General features: G+C 34.3%; 1 protein-coding gene and 1 pseudogene across 8 annotated transcripts in view; both read right to left on the reverse strand.

The window, feature by feature from the left end:
* Nucleotides 1-21323, reverse strand: part of RAPGEF4 (Rap guanine nucleotide exchange factor 4) — a 351048-nt gene that overhangs the window by 195389 nt on the left and 134336 nt on the right. The window lies entirely within an intron of this gene.
* LOC141523299 (vesicle-associated membrane protein 4 pseudogene) lies at nucleotides 17922-20338 on the reverse strand (annotated as a pseudogene).

The raw sequence follows: 21323 nt of genomic DNA on the forward strand, positions 1-21323 counted from the left end.
TATAGTTTTGACTGCGCATTTCAAAGGCCATATTTTATGTGTGCTATGTTTTTTATGTGCATGTTTAGTTTGTAAAAGATTGGTATAAACTGGATTAAGAAAGCAGATGGCAGGGCACTGAAACTATTATTTTGAGCTTCAAAGCTGTACCCCCCTCAGAGCAAAGACATTGATTTCTTCTCAGCACCCACTTATCACAAAGTCAAAGATCAGCTTTCTCTCCTCATTAAATCTGTAGTCTTCCAGTCAGTTTCAAAACACGTAGAAAACTAGGCTCCTATTCTGGGTAGAATGACTAGATATTTTTCAATAGTTTACTGGTCAGGTTCACATTTACTGTTTCCAAAATAAATGTTCTTCTTTCACAAAATGACTCTTCCACCCACTACTGTACAATAAAAAGACCAAAGTATGAGAACTAGAATTAGGGAAAAAAACCCAGATTTCTGAGAAGATTTAGCAACTAGTTTTTTTTAATTGTAAATCTTATATCAAGGAGTAAAGGTATTTAAGAAAAATCTTCAGAGTCCCAACTATCTAGATGCCTTTTAAAAATAGAACAGATACTCATCTGTTTGTAATGGTTCAGACATAATCTTGTAGGAATCTCTTAACCAACTCTAATTTTCTTTCTTCTGGCTCACCAGGCAACTTCCAATGCCATGATTCTGTCAGCCCTGCAATTGCATTCACATAGATCCATGTCCCAATATGGATAAATAACACAATTCCTTAAACCTTTTGAATGAGTAATCAACATAGGAAAGGTTTTGAATTTTTAATTTTCCTGTTAGTTTTAAGGTTTGAACATTCAAACACTCCTACCCTTTTTAACACCACTTAGGTTAACTACTGTCTTTTTTTTTTTGTTTTTTTTTTCTTTTCAAAGTTACTCTTGATATTCATTTTAACTGATTTCATTCATAGAACAATGACTTGAGGGAATTAAGAGAATGTGGTTTTTCCTGCTCTCAGCCCTTTAGGACAGTCCAAGATGCTGGTAACCAAAGTTCGTGGTCAAGAGCAGAGAGCATGGGATTTGGAGTCTGCTACTTATTATCTTTATGAACTTGGATAAATCACTTTCTCTTTCTAGGACTCAGTCTTCTGGTCCATATTAAAAAAAAAGATGGGCTAGATAAATTATCTTTAAGGTTCATCCCAACTCTAAAATGCTATAATCCTTTATTAATTTCTTCTAAATTTGTCAGTGTTTCTTATACCAATGAAAACTAATTTTTCTCTCTTTCACTAACTGGATACCTGACCCATTCAACTGTAAGATCTCTTGATTTGATCAGGATAGTGCTGACAACAGGATCAGCTTTCCTCATCCCACTATTCACATGCACGTGCAGTTCCCATTGACTGTACCCCATCTGCTTCTCATACTCCCCCAGCACAGTAACTGGGATTGAATTTGTTCCTTTGTTTCTTGCAATCAGCCACACTTTTCCAACAAGAAGCTTTCAGTTTAATACTAACCCTGAGATAAGCAGATGTCATGGCAGTAAGATAGGAGAAAAAGGACATGAAAGCAAGATATAATATATAGCTGGCATGTAAAGAAAATATTGAGAGAGAAATACAGAGAGAGAAAGAGAGAGGGGGAGGGAGGGGAGAGGAGGGAAAGGAAGAAAGAGAAAGTGAGAAGAGAGGTAGGAGGGAAGAGAAGAGAGAAACACACACACAGAGGAGAGAGAGAGAGAGAGAGAGAGAGAGGAGAAAGTACTTTTGTAGTAGTAAAAAATGAGAAACAAAGTAAATACCCATTATTAGGAGAATGACTAAGTTGTGTTAAATGAATTTAATGGAATATTACTATACTATAAAAAATGATGGTGAAGATGAAGATAAATAAGGAGAAGATATGTAACCAATAAAATTGAATTAGAGTCAGAAGAATATTTATATATGACTACAACAATATAAATGGACATAGTCACAATAAAAAAAATGAATGATATGAAATTTTAATGGCCAAGTTTATCCCCCCAAAAAAGAGATAAGACAATGTATCCCACTCCCTTCTTTGACTAAATGGGGAACAATGGCTATGGAATAATGAATATATTGTTGGACTTGATTAATACATTCTTAATTTTGTTCAACTTTTTACCCCCTCTATTTTTTTGTTATAAGGTATGATTCTCTGGAAATAGAACTGAGGAGGAAAATGTAGGTTATATTAGAAAAAAAAAACTAAAATATCAGTCATTAAGAAATAGTTCTCTGTGATGGAGTGAAAGTCAGTATAGCAAATCCTTTGATTCTCAGCAAATCACTTAACTTTTTGGTGGCCTAGCAATGTTCTAGGACTAAAAGTTGTAGGAGAATTGCCAATACATATTAGCCAAGGGAATTTTTTTCACTTGGAGTTTCCTCTGCCAATGAAATTACAGATCAAGATGTTCTATGAACTAAGAAAAATAATCTGTGTATAAATTCATTTTCCAAAAAAGTATAAAATGAAATAAAAGGGTATACAATTTCCCCCAGGAGGTAAAAAAAAACACTAGATGCCTTTGTCCTGGTCTTTTGCCAAGCTTTCCTTCATGTAAATTGAGTGATTTCCTTTATTTATCTATTTCTCAAATGTCCCTGAAGACTTTCTTTAGACAAAATTATGGCTCTTACTTTTGACTACCAAAATGACACTTTCCCTCTATGCACAAACTTAATATCTTTTAAAAAAAACTATTGTTTGCTGTTAAAGAAGGCTTGCTAGGTGGATGGCTTTTTTATCCTATAGTTGCTAGTTCTAGTGGCATATGAGCTTGGCATGAGAAGCCTACAATTGAGAAAAGAATGATACACACCCTGTGGTTTCTTATTGCTGCAATAAAACACGGTGCAACAACATTCCCACAAACTCGTGGACAGAATCACAAATATCCAGTCCACTATAACACAATCTCATGAACTCTGTTTCCCCCCACACCTCCCATTTCCCTTAGGTAACTAATAACAAGAAGGAGATTGAGAACAGACATAATACCATCAAATCCTTAAGCTAATGAATTACTATTTTAAAAAATGAGAATTCATTTAATAAACTGCTATGGAAAACTGGATTTTGAAAGTGGTTCTTGACCTAAATGTTAGCCTTGATGCAAGTTTGTTAAATATCTAACCATGATTGGCTGCTTTTGTTGGGAGTTTGACCAAATATAAAAGAACTAATAGCACAAAAAGAAAGAGGTAAAAAATTAAATCTAGGTCAGTTGTAAAAAAAAATTTTTAAAAGCCTGAATATTTTGGATATGTATTACCAGACAACTTCCTTAGAGATGAAACATTACCTGTTTGGATACAAGCCTTAGTCAAGTGGCTTGATCAACCAGACCAAATGTTGCCTGTGTTTCTAGCAGTAGTACAAAATTTAGCCTCACAGCAATTGAAGTCTCTTTAGAAGGAAACAAAACCATTTTAGTAACATTAGCAATGAACATAAAAATAATAACTAAGAATGTAAATATGGAAGAGGAAATAGATTTCATATCTGATACAATATATTAAAAAGACATTAAAAGTATATTAACTGGGGAAGCAAGGGGATGCAGTGGATAGAGCACTGGCCCTGGAGTCAGGAGTTCAAATCCAGCCTCAGACACTTAATAATTACCTAGCTGTGTGACCTTGGACAAGTCACTTAACCCCATTACCTTGCAAAAAAACTTTAAAAAAGTATTTTAACTAATGAAAAATAAATGATTTCAGAAAAACCTGCAAATACTTACATACACTGATGCACAGTGAAGTGAACAGAATCAGGAAAACTCTGTACATAGTAACAGTAATATTGTATGATGAAGAACTGGGAATGACTTAGCTATTCTCAGCAATACAGTGATCCAAAACATTCTGAGAGGACTAATGATGAAGCATAGTATCCAAATTGATATTGTTTGAATACAGATTGATATATGATATTTTTTATCAAGTCTTCATGACAAAATAACTAATATTGAAATGTTTTATATGCTTGCACATATATAACCTATATCTGATTACCTATCATCTCAGAGAGGAGGTATATAATTAGAATTTAGAATTCAAAATCTTTAAAAAATGTTAAAAAATTGTCATAACATGTAGTTGGGGAAAATTATTCACACATATACATGCATGTTTTTGTATACATAACAAAGCAAAAAAAATTGTACTGAACGGGAGACACTGATATGGGACCACCCAGCATGGTGTGCGCTCATCAGAGAAAGGGTGTTGTGCTCTGTGAGCAAGGCAGAATGGAAGCAGCTCAAAGGAAACAGAAGGTACATAAGCTTAGAGTACCTACCCCAGCTGTTCACATGGACTATTTGTGCCCAATCTGTGCAAAAACATTCCAAAATTGGATCAGTCTGATCAGCCACAATGGACACACCGTAACTTGTCCTTCACCTAAAAATGTCATTTTGGTTTTCTTTGATAACAAAGGACAATAACCAAGAATCATTGAAAAGAAAAAAAAAGTTTGATTACCCCAGCTTCTTCATCCACACAATGAGGATAAATAATGCTTGCAATACAGAGACAACTTAACTAGAGTGGATAAAGGGTTGCCTTTATTGCCAAGAATACCTGGTTTCAAGACATGTCTTAGATATGTATTAACTGAGTAATCCTGGTGGTATCCCCTAGAAATACCTAAACACCATATACTGTAGAATCAGTAGCTAATCTGCAGGGGTAGGATGACTGTATTTTGAAAGTCAGTCACCAAAGAAATCAAAGATCTGGACCAAAAATAAGAAGAACAAGCAAGAAAAAAGAAAATGTATGCTTCTGTCTCACAAAGTTATCATTCTGAAATGAGTACTTGCTCTTAGGACATACATGTGCAATCATATTAAATTTATTTCCATATTAGTCCTGTTATGAATGAAGAATCAGAACAAAAGGAAAAAAATCACCAGAAGGAAAAAAAATTTAAGTGAAAAAAATAGTATGTTTAGATCTACATTCAGACTTCATATTTTTTTCCCTTTGGATATGGATAGCATTTTTCCATCACAAGTCTTTTGGAATTATCTTTGATCATTGTATTACTAAGACGAGCTAAGTCTATCCTAGTTGGTCATCACACAATGTTGTTGTTACTGTGTATAATATTCTGCTGGTTTGAAGCACATACTTTTAAAAATATAAAGTACTCTGTGTGTGTGTGTGTGTGTGTGTGTGTGTGTGTGTGTGTATACACATATATATGTGGGTATTTATTTAATCTGTTTATCATTCATTCATTTTATCTATGTCAGCCAACCTTTCATTGAAGAGGTCTTTGGAATTATGCTAATCCTTGGACAACAGATCCTGAAGTCATTCCAGGTTGTGGGGATTTTGATCATTTGATAGAATTATGGGGCAAAATCCATTATTCTAACATTGAAAATATGTAGTAACATACTGAGAAGTTTTCAGAAACTATTTTTATCACTCTCCCCTCTCCTTTTCTTTTTCTCCCCTCTTCATTGGGACAGATACCCAGATAAGAAAATAAGAGAAAACAGTATTTCTTCTTTATTACCTAATAATAAAAACAGTATTTCTTCTTTATTACCTAATAATGTTGATGTTTTTCTTGGGATTCTTCACCACTCATCAATTCCTCTATGAGAGAAGAGAGTGCAGTCTTGAAGTAAATCAGTTAGATGATGCATTGAAATAAGAAGGAAATTCATGCCAAGTTGTAAAATATGAAGCATCAGAAGATGACCTAACTTTTTACAAAGAATCGTGTCATTTTAGTATCAAATGCAACAACAGCACCAAACCTCAAGAATATCATTTAAATAAATATTTCCCTGAGAAATGATGAATAGAAAAGTATTTATTAAGCATTTGTTACATGGCAGGTACTGGACTAAGTTCCGGGGATGCAATTTCTTTAAAAAGAGACAATCCTTGCCATCAACGAACTAACAGCACACGTAGGGGAGTGATGTACAGGAAAGGGAAGTTTGTACTGGGGAGGTGGAAAAGACATAGAGAGGAAAGTTCCAAACAGGGAGGGGGTTACTAGAAACAGATAGATGATGAAAGGACCTGGGTTGTGGCTTGATGGGATGTGAAACTTAGAATAGTTTTAATTTTTGATGCTAGTTTTTAGAGGCAAGGTCTATTATAATGGTATCATAGGAAAATAGCATGTTAAGCACAAATGTACTCTGAACTAAGACCCAGGGAAGGGACAGTTTGGGTGCCCAGGTTAGGAAGAGAATCAGGTCTTTTGTCTCCCAGACAAACAAAGACAAGGATGAGAGAATGAATATCATGAATTAGGAAAGGCAAGCAAGCAATTTGACTGGACCACAGACTGCAGGAATAGAAGGATGCATAATACTATGAAGACTGTAAAGATCTCTTTTCTTTCCATCATGAACACTTTAACATGAGATCTATTCCCTTCTGGTTTGTCATATTTTCTCAAAGGACACTTTCTTTACCCCAAAGTAAGTAAATAGAAAACCCTTTGAAAAGAGTAACATATTCATGCAATCTATAATATCTAGCAGAAAAGTAATTCTTACTGTCATTTTCCATTACCTGGAACAGAAAATGAAATTAAATGTTCCTTTATATGGTAAAGACTTCCCAGTATTTACTATAAAAACCTATTAAAAATCAATGGGAAAGTTAGCAAATATCTTAGCTAAGTATAATGCAGAATGGAACATCTGACAGTTATCTGACAAAGTATCCTGGATGATAGGGCTTATATCATCTCCTGAAATATAAATATTCAATTTTGTCTTGCTATACAATTAATGAACATAGGTATGCCTGTTATGACAAGTATATGGACTAAGAGTCCGCTTATGGAATGAATTAATATGTTCATGCAATATATTATTTTAGTGTATACTTCAAATAATAGTTGTCCTTATATATTCAGTAAAAAATGTATATGAGGAGAAGGTTTTTCCTTATACCAAGTAAGAGATTTTGAAATTTATGTTAAATTTGTATAGATTTCATTTTCATTCAAATATGGTTCTTGATGGATAGCAGAAAGAGGATAAAAAAAGAAACAAAATTCATAGGAATGCAATTTCAGGTCTCTACTAGTAAAGCAACTAATTTACATACTATACATTACAGATATGACTTGAATTCAGTATCTCCCTGACACTATTGAATAGAGTCCAGTATTCACTCTATCAGACCTCTCTCAATGAAAAATTAAGTATATTAAATAGTACCACTAATGTTAATAAACTGAGGCCAAAAATGTGAGTTGATGTTAAAGAAAAAAAAAGACAGATTCTAAAAATAATAGGTGTACCTAAATGCTTGAAAATTTAGAGTTGTTATATAAGAAGAAAATTTTCTGGATTTCTAAATTTTCTAGTGGGAGGCAGATGACAGAGGAAACAACAGAGAGGTCAGTTGGAAGGAAACTTGGGAGTCAGCTCCTAAGCAAACTCATGAAAACCTAGCTTCTACATTGTTCAAAAGAGGAATATAGAATCCACAAATTCAGAAGGAAAAAGGATATGAGAAAAAGATGACAAACTCATGAACAATGATTTATAAACATAGATTTTTTTTAAACAATCTCCCTCCCTGCTGTAAATGGAGAACAAAAGTGCCAGTTATCAAAATTACAGCCCAAGGTCATTGTGAGATTAAGGTTTTGTATTTCAAGGTAAAATATTTCAAACAGTTTTCATTATTTCCAACTTGGAGACTCTACCACAAAAGTATTCTCACAGTGAGGAAACTCTTCATTTATTTTAACCACTCACTGTTCACTCCCAGTTCCTGGGGTGGCCATTCAAAGGTATACTGAGAATTAAACATTGTGATCATAGGACACTGTGGTAGCAAAAATGCTGTGAAGCAGTTAGTTATCAGAAGAAGTCTAATCGATGAAGACTAAAATTGGTCTGGCTCCACAACTCTTGTCTCCACTCTATGAGCCCAATTATTTCACTTACTGTATTATTTTGTTCTCCATCTGTACAAAAGAAATTGCCTGTGTGACTTATAAGATAAGGACTCAACACTCTGGAATACTTAGAATCCATATTCACCATCTTAGTTACTTAAAGTCTCCAACTGATAAGAATGTATTGGGGATTTCTTGTATTAATATCTGGAGATCACCCTTGGAGAGGAATATGTCTTTGATCAAGTCTATATGTCTATAAATACAGCATTGGTCCAAAAAATGACTGATGTTTGTGGTTGAGAGAAGACACAGTTTCTGGGACTTGAATGCTACTTTAAATGACCAAGGCTTGGGCCAATCCATGACCCACATTTTGAGAGATGGGAATAGAACTTGGAGATGGGTCTTTCTCCAAAAGGTAAGTTCAGTCCAAGAAGAGATGAATCAGAGCTTCCTTTGACAAAGATATTATCCCAACCACCCACTGCTTCATTCTCAATAATTTCTGCTATCCATGTTCTCTCTTATCTATATCCAGAATCCCAGAGAGAAAGAGAATGGAACTCTTATTTTCAAAGCATTTGTCAGCTGTATTCTTGACACTGTTATATACATCATTGTTTTCTTGATTTACTCATGCAATTACTCAACTAGTTTTAATTCCCTTTCTTCCAGTTCACCAAACACATAAGCCAGAGGCTCCTTATACAGCTGACAGGGCTTCTTGGGGAAGAGCCAGTGGGTGGTGGGAGTGCTATCTCTGTCAAAGGAAGTTCTAATTCATCTCTTCTTGCACTGAACATGCCATTTGGAGAATGACCCATCTCTACGTTCTAATTCCAGTCTCTCAAAATTTGGGTCATTCTTACCATATGCTTAGCCATCTGCCTTTCTCCACCCACTCTATTCTTCTAAGTGAGTGAATCAATGAAGGAAACAAAGAATATCTGAGCTCAGACACCTGATAAATATTGTTATGTTCTAGAAAACAAGATGAACAGAAAATTATGATGTGGGTAACTTTGTTGTTATATATTACACTGTAAATATTAATTTGAAGCCATGGTTAAATCTTAGGTAGTTAGGTGGCACCATAGCACATAGAGTTCTCTGAGTCTGGCATCAGAAAGATCTGAGTTCAAATTTAGCTTTAGATATTTACTAGCTGTGTGACTCTGGACAAATCACCTTACCCCTGATTGCCTCAATCTCTTCAACTACAAATTGAAGGTAATAACAATACCTGCTTCCTATCTTGTTGTGAAGATAAAATGATATTTTTATAACATTAGCACAGTTCCTGTTACTTAAAAGGTGAAGTACACATACACATACTTCCTTTCTCAGTCTTCCCCATCCGCAAGATGAAGATTATTAATAACATCTGTCTCACGAATTATGAGAGTTATCACTTATAAAGTATTTTGTAAGTTTTAAAGCACTCTATAAATGCCACCTATTGTAATTATCATTATCATTTTATTATATCCTTTCTATAAATCTTTATTTTAATAAGAGATAGTTTTGTTTTTTTATTTTTTTTGTCCCTGGTCAATTAGTGGCAAAACCTAATGAATCAACATTTTCCAATGTTCTAATTAATGACCAATATTTTTGACTTTTAAAAAAGCAATTTATCCATTTATGAAAGGACAGTCAACTTGTGTCTCCACCTGGCATCAGTCTTTTCCACTAATCACCTCAGATGCACATTTAAATCCCAAAGGATCTATAAACCCTGACTAGTCAGACAAGGGCCAATATTGCTTTCTTTTTAAAAGTTTACTAGCATTATTTAATAAATGCTGACATATCTTTTGGGAAAGTTTAGAAGGAAGGATAGGATTCCACTAACTTCACTATTTTAAATAATATCACCTGATGTAAGCAGACTGTTTAAATGACCAAAATAAAGAAGCAAAGTTTCATATGATGGAACTAACTACTGTTACATAGGTTTACCAGGGCACGCACACACACACACACACACACACACACACACACACACACACAAACACATACAATCCTTTTTAAAGTTCATGACTCTTTAGTAGAAACTCAAAATTTTTTCTTCAACAGATGATCCATGAGAATTTGCAGCTCCTAGTTTTGGAGACTTTATAAAAAAGAGAACTTCAGGAAATTTCCAATATTTAAAACTCAATAGACAGACAGACAGACAGACAGACAGACAGACAGATAGATGTGATAGAAAGGCAGATAGTTAAATATGCAAGTATGTTTAGTTTAGAGAAAAATTTAACTTTTACAAAATAAAAATCAAATTAAAACCTAACATTGAAATGATAAATTGAAAAGCAGCAAATTGACTTGAGACAATGAAAACTTTTTATGTTAAAGAACAACAGAAAAACCAGACTATTGCTTCAAGTATTTGATCCTTCCTTGTTCCTTCTTCTATCCTTGAAGCTATCTTTGGAGATAGGGGCTAGGACATTTAGGTTTCAGTTTTGGTTCCCTTAGTTGTCTAATTTTCCTACTTTCAAAATTATCCTCTTAAATTTTCTCAACGGTCCTATATTTTCCATCCAATTAAATTGGAGGTAGCAGAATCAGAGTGAGCTCTTGACAGTATCTGTTTAAATACATGCAGAAATGGTGAACTGAGAGTAGACTCAAGATTTCTCAAGAATCAAAAGATCAGTATATCACATAGTTTTTAAGTAACCAACAACTATCAATCAATAGCCTAAATATGAGAAAGAATAAGAAAGGATCCCAAGCAAATAAAATGTAAAATTAGAAGAAAAGTATTTAGATTTTTGCACTGAGACCCACAAAGAGCTCCATTACAATATATTTATTTTGCACATCCACATCCACAGACACAATGCCACACAATATCTACTGATATAATGTAAGCTCCTTTAGTAAAACAATATTTTATTTATGTCTTTATATTCCTAGAGCCTAAAAGATAGAAGGCATTTAAAAAAAGGATGTTCATTGATTGTTATATAGATTGCTTCCTGAGGATCTGCTTAGAGATAAGGACAGAACAAAAAATTATGGAGGAGTCGTCCTTTATACTGGTGGAAGATGTACAGACAATGTGTAGCAACTATGTACAGGGGGATGAGAGAGAATCTTAGCAGGAGAGTACCAGCATTAAGGGAGTCTGGGAAAAGCTTCTTGCAAAAGGTGAGATTTTAGTTGAAACTTGAATACAGAAAAATTAGGAGGCAGAGATGAGGATGGAAGAAATGAGGAATTCCAAGGGTTGGGAAATGGCCAGTGAAAATTCAGAGCTGAGAGACAGGAAGAGTAAGAAAACCAATGTCACTGAATCATAGAGTATTTAGATTGGAATAAAGTAAAAGAAGACTGGAAAGGTTAAAAAGGGTTCAGATTATGGAATTCTTTAAAAATTAAATGGAGAATTTCAAATCTGATTCTGAAAGTGAGAGGGAGCTGTTGTAGTTTATTGAACTTGTATGAGCATGTGTGTTTGTGTTTAGCATGGTTAGAGCTGCATTTTAGGAGAATGGTCTAGAATGGGGAGAAATCTGTGAGAAGAAAACATGTAGAAGATTATTTCAATAATCTAAGCATGAGATGATGAAGGCCTGCATTAAAAGAAATATTATGAAGGTAAACTATCAGGTTTGAGCAACAGATTGGTTATAGAGATTTGGAGAGAGTGAGGAGTCAAGCATGACACCCATACTGTGAACCTATAAGAATGAGAAAATTGTGGCACCCTTGATAGAAATAGGAAAGTTAGGAAGACAATGGGGTTTAGAAGGAAAAGTAATGAATTTGGTTTTAGATCTGTTAAGTTGAGGATGCCTGTAGTACATCCAATTTGAAATGTACCTTAGACTGGAAAGATAAGACTAGAAATCAGGAGAGATTAGGCATGGTAAATAAATCTAAGGATCATCTATATAGAGATGGGAACTTAATCAATGGGAAATGAGTCAGTGAAGTGAAAGGACAGAGTCTTGGTGAACATCCATTTTAATAGACATGATTAAATTAACTTAGATATTCCCTCCAAAGGTACAGATCATATCTATCCACACCTCATTCCAGTTATTCTTGTCCATGAAATCCCACAAATACCCCTCAAATAGTCTATCCAATGTGGTCTTTTTTCGAATCTAAGAGTACTGAAACTTAGGTCCATAAATCCTTACAATTCTGTGGATTAATTTCAAGTAGTCTGTGACCCTGGAAAGAAAAAGTTACATATTTATTTTTCACAAATCTCTAACACTTAGCATTTCTTTCAATTATTTTAAACATCATATGAGTAATCCTAGGTTTCACCAGACTTCCAAAGGTCTAAGACACCAGGAAAGTTAAGAATTCCTATAATAGATATTTTAAAATTGTAAACTACTCAATGAGCATATAGGTGCTTTCTTTTGGGGGTGGGGGGTCCATTAAGTTTTTTAAAAAATTATTTCTTTAAGGCAATGGAGTTAAGTGACTTGTCCAAGATCACATAGAAAAGGCAATTATTGTGTCTGAATCCAAATTTGAATTTAAATCCTCCTGACTCCAGGGCCAGTGCTCTGTCCACTACACCACCTAGCTGCTCCCTTGGTTCTTTCCACAAGACATTTCTAAATCTTATTATATGATCAACATTAAATCTCTTGTTTTCAGTCTCTTTTATTTCTCCTATAAAGTATTCCATTGGTAGGATGTCCACCATGAGACTCTATACTGCACTTCTGATGTCCTATAACTTTGATTGTTTGGGGAGTGCAGTGGTTCATGATGAGTACATTATCAACAGAAATCTATTCTTTTGTTCCCTTTTTGGTTCAGCAATTTTTGAGCCTTTGTCTCTATTTAATGTACTAATTTATCTATTAGTTACACTTTGCTGAAAAATTGAAAGCAGAGAACTTGGATAAGTATCTTTAGAACCAATGCAATCCAGGTCTTGCTTCATAAATGCTGTTTCAAATCAAAAAGCATTTCCTCATATGTATATTATAAAGATGAGCCTGATATCTAAGACAGGCATCACATAATAAAGCTAAAATATGAAAAAAAAGGATATCTGTTTCCTCTCAATTAATAGTATGCTGCAAAAGAGAGGGAAAACTGAAAGAATTCCTGACATAAAATTAATACTGAAACTCCTTGGCTACTCAGTAATCCCAAATACCACTTCTCTCTGGGTATATTGATGATGTAATCACAGACACATTGTATTCGTTGTGAAAAACTTATTGACCTTTATAGTCATGCACTCTATAGTAGCATATTCGATTAAAGTTCCAGTTTAGCTAAACTGAGCTAGTGTGCATTGTCAGAATCAATTTGTATGGTATTAAATAGATCTAAGTAGCCAGCAATCAATAAGTATGTTCCAGTAAAATTGAATTGTCCATAGATTACTTTATATAAAAAACAAAGCTATCTGCTAATATATCTAAAGCCTAAAGAAAAATAGTGTCCATAGAACCACTGATGGTAATAGAGAGCAAGAAATTACAGTCAATCTTTGGATTTATATCAATTAAGACAATATTAAAACATATTATGATCATCTTATGGCTGAAACATGTATGTCTGATGTAGGTGATAGAATTATTGTTTCCACTGAGGTTAAGGTGATTGTAACAATACACAAAGAAAGCCATTAAAGTAGCTATTAGCTAATAGCCATTAGAGAGTAAAATTTACTTAAGGGTGGGTATAGGTAATATATGGCAATGAAAAAAAAGTAATATAAATGAAGACTATGCTATCTTGATAGCTGTGTTATATAAATACTCACAGGTAACTTAAGATTATTCACTAGTTAAATACATTATAAAATGGAGAGTGACATATACTAGTTATGTGAACCCATAAGTTATTCTCAGTGCTGAAAGCAACTCTTAAGATTGATCTGCATTTCTCTGAGGTACCACCTCACACCTCTCAGAATGGCCAATATGACCAGAAAGGTCAATGATCAATGTTGGAAGAGATGTGGGAAATCTGGGACACTAATAAATTGTTGGCAGAGCTGTAAACTCATCCAACCTTTCTGGAGAGAAATTTGGAATTATGTCCAAAGGGCAACAAAAATGTGCATACCCTTTTATCCAACAATACCACTACCAGGTCTATACCCTGAAGAGATTATGAAAAAGCTAAAAACATCATTTGTACAAAAATATTCATAGTGGCCCTGTTTGTGGTGGCAAAGAATTGGAAATTGGGTAAATGTCCTTCAATTGGGGAATGGTTTAACATACTGTGATATATGTATGTCATGCAACATTGTTCTATTAAAAACCAGGAGGGATGGGAATTCAGGGAAGCTTGGAAGGATTTGCATGAACTGATGCTGAGTGAGATGAGCAGAACCAGAAAGACACTGTATACCCTAACAGCAGCATGAGGATGATGATCAACCTTGATGGACTTGCTCATTCCATCAGTGCAACAATCAGGGACAATTTTGGGCTATCTGCAATGGAGAATACCATCTGTATCCAGAGAAAGAACTGTGGAGTTTGAACAAAGACCAAGGACTATTACCTTAATTTAGAAAAACCCCATTATCTTATTATATAATTTTGCTATCTCTTATACTTTATTTTCTTCCTTAAGGAGATGATTTCTCTCTCATCACATTCAACTTAGATCAATGTATACCATGGAAATGATGTAAAGACTGGCAAATTGCCTTCAGTGGGGGGGGGCAGGGAAAGGGAAGCAAGATTAGGGGGAAGATTATAAAACTCAAAATAAATAAAATCTTAAAATATTTTTTAAAAAGACTGAACTGCATTAATAGCAGGAGTTACTTTAGTAAGAATTCCCTACCCCCACAAAATCACAATCTAGATCAAAAATGATGACAGCATTATCAAGTATACATTATATACTAAAACATAAGCTCTAGGAGAACGGGGTTGTGCTTATAACTTTTTGTTCCCTTATATACCACAGTCATTTTTGCACAGTATGTTCTTAATAAATGACTGAGAGAATTAAAAGGCATCCATGAGAAATTTCTCCTAAAAGTTCAAAAAAATGAACTTCCTAAAACAAGATGGTTGAGTGAAGCAGGAACTCACCTGATCTCTCCCAAAATCCCCTCCAGGTAACCTTTAAATAACACCTCAGAAACAATTTTGAAATGCTGAAGCAGTTTTCTAACCCAGAATAGCTTGAAGTGTAAAAAAGAAAGGTTCACTGGCAAGGGAGGGGAACATGGTTTAGAGATCAAGCCAATGACAGACCACACCGCAGAGGGCCAGCTACAAGGCCCTGAGCCCCAGAAAAGGTCAGCAGCCCAGGAATGAGGTTCCACCCCCAGTGCAAGCCAGCAGTGAGACCTTGTCCCCAAAGCAAATCAGGAGCTAGGCTCTAAGGTCCATTGTGAGCCAACAGCAAGGGTCTGAGTCCTGGCACAAGAAGCTTGGGATAGTACCTCTCCAAAAGGGCAAAGTAGAGCACAACCTCTTTACAAAGTATAAAGTTACAAAACAGGCAAAGAAATCACAAAAAACAAACAAAAAGAACCTGATCATAGAAAGTTATATGGTGACAGGATGGATCAAGGAACAAACATTTTTTTTTGAGTATTTGCATGTAGCCATTTTGACACTTGTCCTCTTCTAAGTTTGTTCCTGAATTGATCTCAGCTCCCCTCATCCCCACACCCCCCCAAAAAAGAACTGGAAGAACTCAAAAAAGGATTTAAAAAATCAAATAAGAGAGGTTTTAAAAAACTGGAGAAAGAAATGAGAATCATGAAAAAAAGAGTCAATAGTTTGGTAAAGGAAGTAAAAAAAAATAGAATCAGATATACAAAAATTTACCAAAGAAAATAACTCCTTAAAAAGTAGAACCAACCAAACAGAAAAGAAGATAAAAAAATTCAATGAAAATTAATTAAAATTATCAAGAAAAAACTGCCCTGATATTCTAGAATCAGAGAGTAAAATAGAAATTGAAAGAATTCACCAATCAACTCTTGAAAAAGATCTCAAAAATGACAACTCCCAGAAATATTACAATCAACAGAGCTCCCAGGTCAAGAAGAGAATACTACAAGGAGCCAGAAAGAAACAAGTCAAATGGAGCCTGTCAGAATTACACAGGATTCAGTAGAGGGTTTGGAATATAATATTATGGAAGGCAACGTAGCTAGGCTTTCAACCATGAATCACCTACCTAGAAAAAACTAAATATATTCCCACGGGGGGGGTAATTGGATATTTAATGAAACATTGGACTTTCAAGCATTCCTAATTAAAAGATCAGAGTTAAATAAACAAAAAAAAAAGATATCCAAATACAAGATTCAAGAAAAACATAAAAAAGTAAATAGGAAAGAAAAAAATAAAGGATTCAACAAGATTCAACTGTTTATATTCCTCAGTGTGGTAAGATAATATTTGTAACTCATAAACTTTATCACAATTAGGGCAATTAGAAGAAGCAAACATAGACAGAGGGGCCACCTGAGTTGCCTATGATGGGACGATATTTTTTAAAAATCAGCATTAAGGATTGAGAAAGAAGATTGTATTGAGAGAAGGGGAAAGGGACAAAGAGAATGGATTGATTTATCTCACATAAAAGAGATGCAAAAGAGCTATTACAGTGGAGGGGAAGATGGAGGGCTAGAATGCAGAATTGACTCAAAGTGGGTATAACATACACACTCAGTTAGATACAGGAACTCTGTCTTATCCTCTAGGGAAGTATGAAAAGAATGGGGATAAAGGCAGGTAAGGGAGAATGGATTAGGGGAGGTGATGGTCAAAAGTAAAACACTTATGAGAAAAGACAGGGCGAAAAGTGAGAGAGGGAAGAATAGAGGCAAAATTGCATGTAAGGAAATACACAATTAGTTATTATAATAGTAAATATGAATGGAATGAACTCATCCATATAATAGAAGGACATGGCAGAATAGATTAAAAACCAAAATTCTACAATATGCTGTTCATATAAAACACATTTGAAACACAAAGAGACAGGCACAGAGTAGCATAGCGGGGCTGGAGCAGAATCTATTATGCTTCAGCTGAATTTCAAAAAAAAAAAAGCAGAGGTAACAATCATGATCTCAAGAAAGAGCAAAACAAAACCAGATCTAATTAAAAAAGATAAGAAATAAAACTATATCTTGCTTTAAAAAAAGTACATAGACAGTGGAGTACTATGAAAGCTAAACATACATGAACCAAATAGTATAACATCTACATTTTTAAAGGAGACATTAATTGAGTTAGAGGAGGAAATAAACAGTAAAATTATACCAGTGGAGGACCTCAACTTTCCCCTTTCTGAACTAGATAAAGTTAACAAAAAAAAATAAATAAATAAATAAGAAAGAAGTTAAGAGTATGATTGGAATTTTAGAAAAGTTAGAGATGATAGGACTTTGGAAGAAAATTAAATGGGAATAGAAAGGAATACACCTTTTCTCAATGATACATATTATCTACACAAATACCGATCATGTATTGGGGCATAAAATGCTTACAATCAGGTGCAAAAAAGCAGATATATTAAATGCATGCTTTTCAAATCATAAAGCAATAAAATTAAATTCAATATGGATCAATGAAAAGAAAGATTAAAAATTAATTGCTAAAGAAATGGATAAAATATAGGAACAATCAAAAATTTCATTAAAGAGAATGACAGCAATGAGACAACATACCAAAATTTCATGGGTGCTGGCAAAGCAATATTAGGTAAAGATGTCTATCTCTAAATATTTACATTAATAAAATAAAGAGAAAATCAATGAATTGGGTATACAACCAAAAAAATAGAAAAAGAAGAAATTAAAAATCATTGATTAAAGATCAAATTAAAAATCCTGAAATCCAAAGAAGAGAGGAATATAATTAGAAGAAAATCATTGAACTAATAAATAAAATATGGAGCTGATTTTAAGGAAAAAAAATAAATAGATAAACCATTGGTTAATTTGATTAAAAAAGGAAAGAAGAAAACCATATTACCAGTACAACTATATTACCACCAATGAAGAAGAAATTAATGCTATTATTAGAAGCTATTTTGTTCAATTATATGCCAAGAAATCTGATAATCTAAGTGAAATAGAAGAATGCTTACAAAAATATAAATTATAAATTTATGCTTACAAAAAATATAAATTCAGATGAGCAGAGAAGGAAATACAATGCTTCAATAACCCCATCTTAATAAAAGAAATTAAATAAGCCATCAATGAGCTCCCTTAGTAAAAAGAAAAATCTCCAGAACCTATTGGATTAACAAATGAATTCTACCAAACATTTAAAGAAAAATTGATTCCAATGCTAAGTAAACTATTAGAGAAAATAGACAAAGAATGAGTTCTACCAAATTCCTTTTGTGACACAAACATGGTGCAGACATCTAAACCTTAAAAGAGAAAGAAAACGGGGCAGCTAGGTGGTGCAGTGGATAAAGCACCAGCCCTGGAGTCAGGAGAACCTGGGTTCAAATCCGGTTTCAGACACTTAATTACCTAGCTGTGTGGCCTTGGGCAAGCCACTTAACCCCATTTGCCTTGCAAAAACCTTAAAAAAAACAGAGAAAGAAAACTATAAACCAATTTCTCTAATGAATATTGATGCAAAAATTTTAAATAAAATACTACAAAGAAGATTACAGCAATATACCACAAAGATCATAAACTCCAGCCAGTTGGTATTTGTACTAGTAATGCATGACTGGTTCATTATTAGGGAAAACCATCAGCAAACTGATCATATTAATAACAAAACCCATAGAAATCATATGATTATCTCAATATATGCATAAAAAGCTTTTGACTAAAGTCAGCAACTATTCCTATTAAAACATACATGCACTAAAGAGCATAGAAATAAATGCAACTTTTCTTTTTTTTTGTCTTTAATTATTTATTAAGTGAAAATAGTTCAAGAAAAATGTTAAACTTTCAATGTTAGCCAGCATGTGATTTTTACAGGTACAGATGATCCCATATGTGGATTACTTGGGCTCCTGGGGGTTTCTCTTGGGTTCTGCAGCTTGCTTTTTGACCACCTCGTGGCAAATTAGGACTTCTACCAGAAGACAGATGTTGAACAGGGAAAGATGGTCAAAGTCAAAGCAACTGATTCTTGCTACTTGTTAGTTCTCAAAATAGGCTTTGTTGAGGGTAAAATGCTAGAACAAATTGAGTAACTATAGATTTATTTTATTCATTTTCTCTTAGCTTCTCTCCAATTATTACTTTATTGCAATGTGCTCATAGGTAGAAGTCATTATTCCCAAACACTCCACTGATGCTGTCCCTTCCTTCAATCTTATTTCCTGCCTTAATTATCCAAGGCTGTGCTATAAGATTGATCAACTATAGCCCCAAAGTAAAAAAAAAAAAAGTTGCCACAGATCCTACATACAGGCAAAATAGGTTTACTGGAATGTCTTTAGTCACAGTTGAAAGTAGCAGTATTGAAAACATTAGTTTTGCCATAAATAATGGAAACCATTTCCAAAATCTAACTTTTTACATGAGAAAAATTATACACTTTGTGATAATTAATTGAATGGTTACCAATCCTTTTTACATAATGTTTCATCTCTTACCTCCCATCCTATCCCTGAACTTGATGCAATAAATCCCTCCCTCTCTAATTTACAGTAGTAAGCTATGTTAAATTATAAATATCATCATCAACGTTTAACTCTGTATACAAATACTGTATTGGCAAGTATCTAGTTTCAAATTAGGGTTCTATAACAAGGCAAAGTAGATGTTTCTTCTAAAAATAAATTAATGACAGCATATTTTGGTAAAGGAGAGAATGCTAATCGGGAACTTGTCAATGCTCCAATTTGAATAGGACACGCCTCTTCTTGAGAAAAAGCACTTTTGAAAGTCATGTACATTTATCTTTAAATTATGCAGCAATCTTTTTTTTTTAATTTGTCCTAGAAATGTTGTATTAGAGATCTCTGGTCACAGAATCAAGTCCGATATTTCAGGACAATAGGAATGCTAATCACCAGCAAAAGGATAACAGCAACCAGAGCCATGATGGCCTTCATTTTGCATCCATGCCACCACATTTGTTTTCGAAGCTGTTTTGATCTGTTGCTAAAAGCTGTTGAGTTACATGATAAGCTTTCTTTGTCTTGTAGCTCATTCAGTCTCTCTCCTCTTTCAATCACTTTTGTAATATTTTCTTGCATGACATCAATTACTTCATCCACCTGATTCTGTACATGTATAATTTTGTCATTCCGGGGTCCAAATTTTGGTCCAGATGGTCCCCTTAGGAAAAAAAATCCTCTTCTTCATCTGAATCTTCTTCCAAAAGATTTCTCCTTTCACTTTTCACAGAACCAGTGACATCATCATTTAGGTGGCTCTTGAATTTAGGCGGCATCTTTATTATTCAAAAAGTTGTTTTTCCTTTTCCCAACTTTAAGAGGTAGATATATATACCCACCTGGGCGTCCGCCGGAGGCTCCGGGGCGCCCCTCGGAGCAGGGCCGGACCGGGCTGAGCTGGCCCGGGGGGAAGGGAAGGGGAGGAAGGAGAAGAAGAGGAGGGGGAGACAGCCGCGGCCGCGGCCCCAGCATCAGCGCCTCGGCGCCTCGGCCGCCCGCCCGGGCTGGGACTAGGGAGCATCCAACTTTTCTTAAAATAATTAATAGCGCCTATCGAAAACCAACAGCAAGCATAATTTGTAATGAAGTTAGAAACCTTCCTAATAAAATCAGGAATGAAACAAGTTTGTCCATTATCACCAAAATTATTTAACATTGTACTAGACTTGTTAGTTAAAGCAATGAGAAGAAAAAATTGAAGTAATTAGAATGAGTAATGAGGAAATTAAACTGTCACTCTCTATAGATGGTATAATAGTATACTTGGAAAATCCTAAAGAATCAACTAAAAAACTAGTTGAAATAAGAGTATTAGCAAAGTTGCAGGATATAAAAGAAACCCACATACATCATCAGCATTTCTATGTATCATCCACAAAGCCCAGCAGCAAGAAATAGAAAGAAAAATTCAATTTAAAATAAAATTGTAGGGGCGGCTAGGTGGCAAAATGGGTAAAGCACCGGCCTTGGAGTCAGGAATACCTGGGTTCAAATCCGGTCTCAGACACTTAATAATTACCTTGGGCAAGCCACTTAACCGCATTTGCCTTGCAAAAATATAAAAAACAAACAAAAAAACAAACAAACAAACAAATAAATAAAATGAAATTGTAGACAATATAAAAAACTTGGGAGTCTATCTGCCAAGACAAACCCATGAATTATATGAACACAATTACAAAATACTTTCCACAAAATAAAGTCTGATCTAAAAACCTGGAAAAATGTTAATTGCTCATGGATAGGTCAAGTCAATATAACAGAAATGACAATTCTACCTAAATTAATATACTTCTTCAGTGCCGTGACAATCAAACTACCAAAAGGTATTCTA

Source organism: Macrotis lagotis, chromosome 1 (genome assembly GCF_037893015.1).
Source record: "Macrotis lagotis isolate mMagLag1 chromosome 1, bilby.v1.9.chrom.fasta, whole genome shotgun sequence".
Lineage (NCBI taxonomy): Eukaryota > Metazoa > Chordata > Mammalia > Peramelemorphia > Peramelidae > Macrotis > Macrotis lagotis.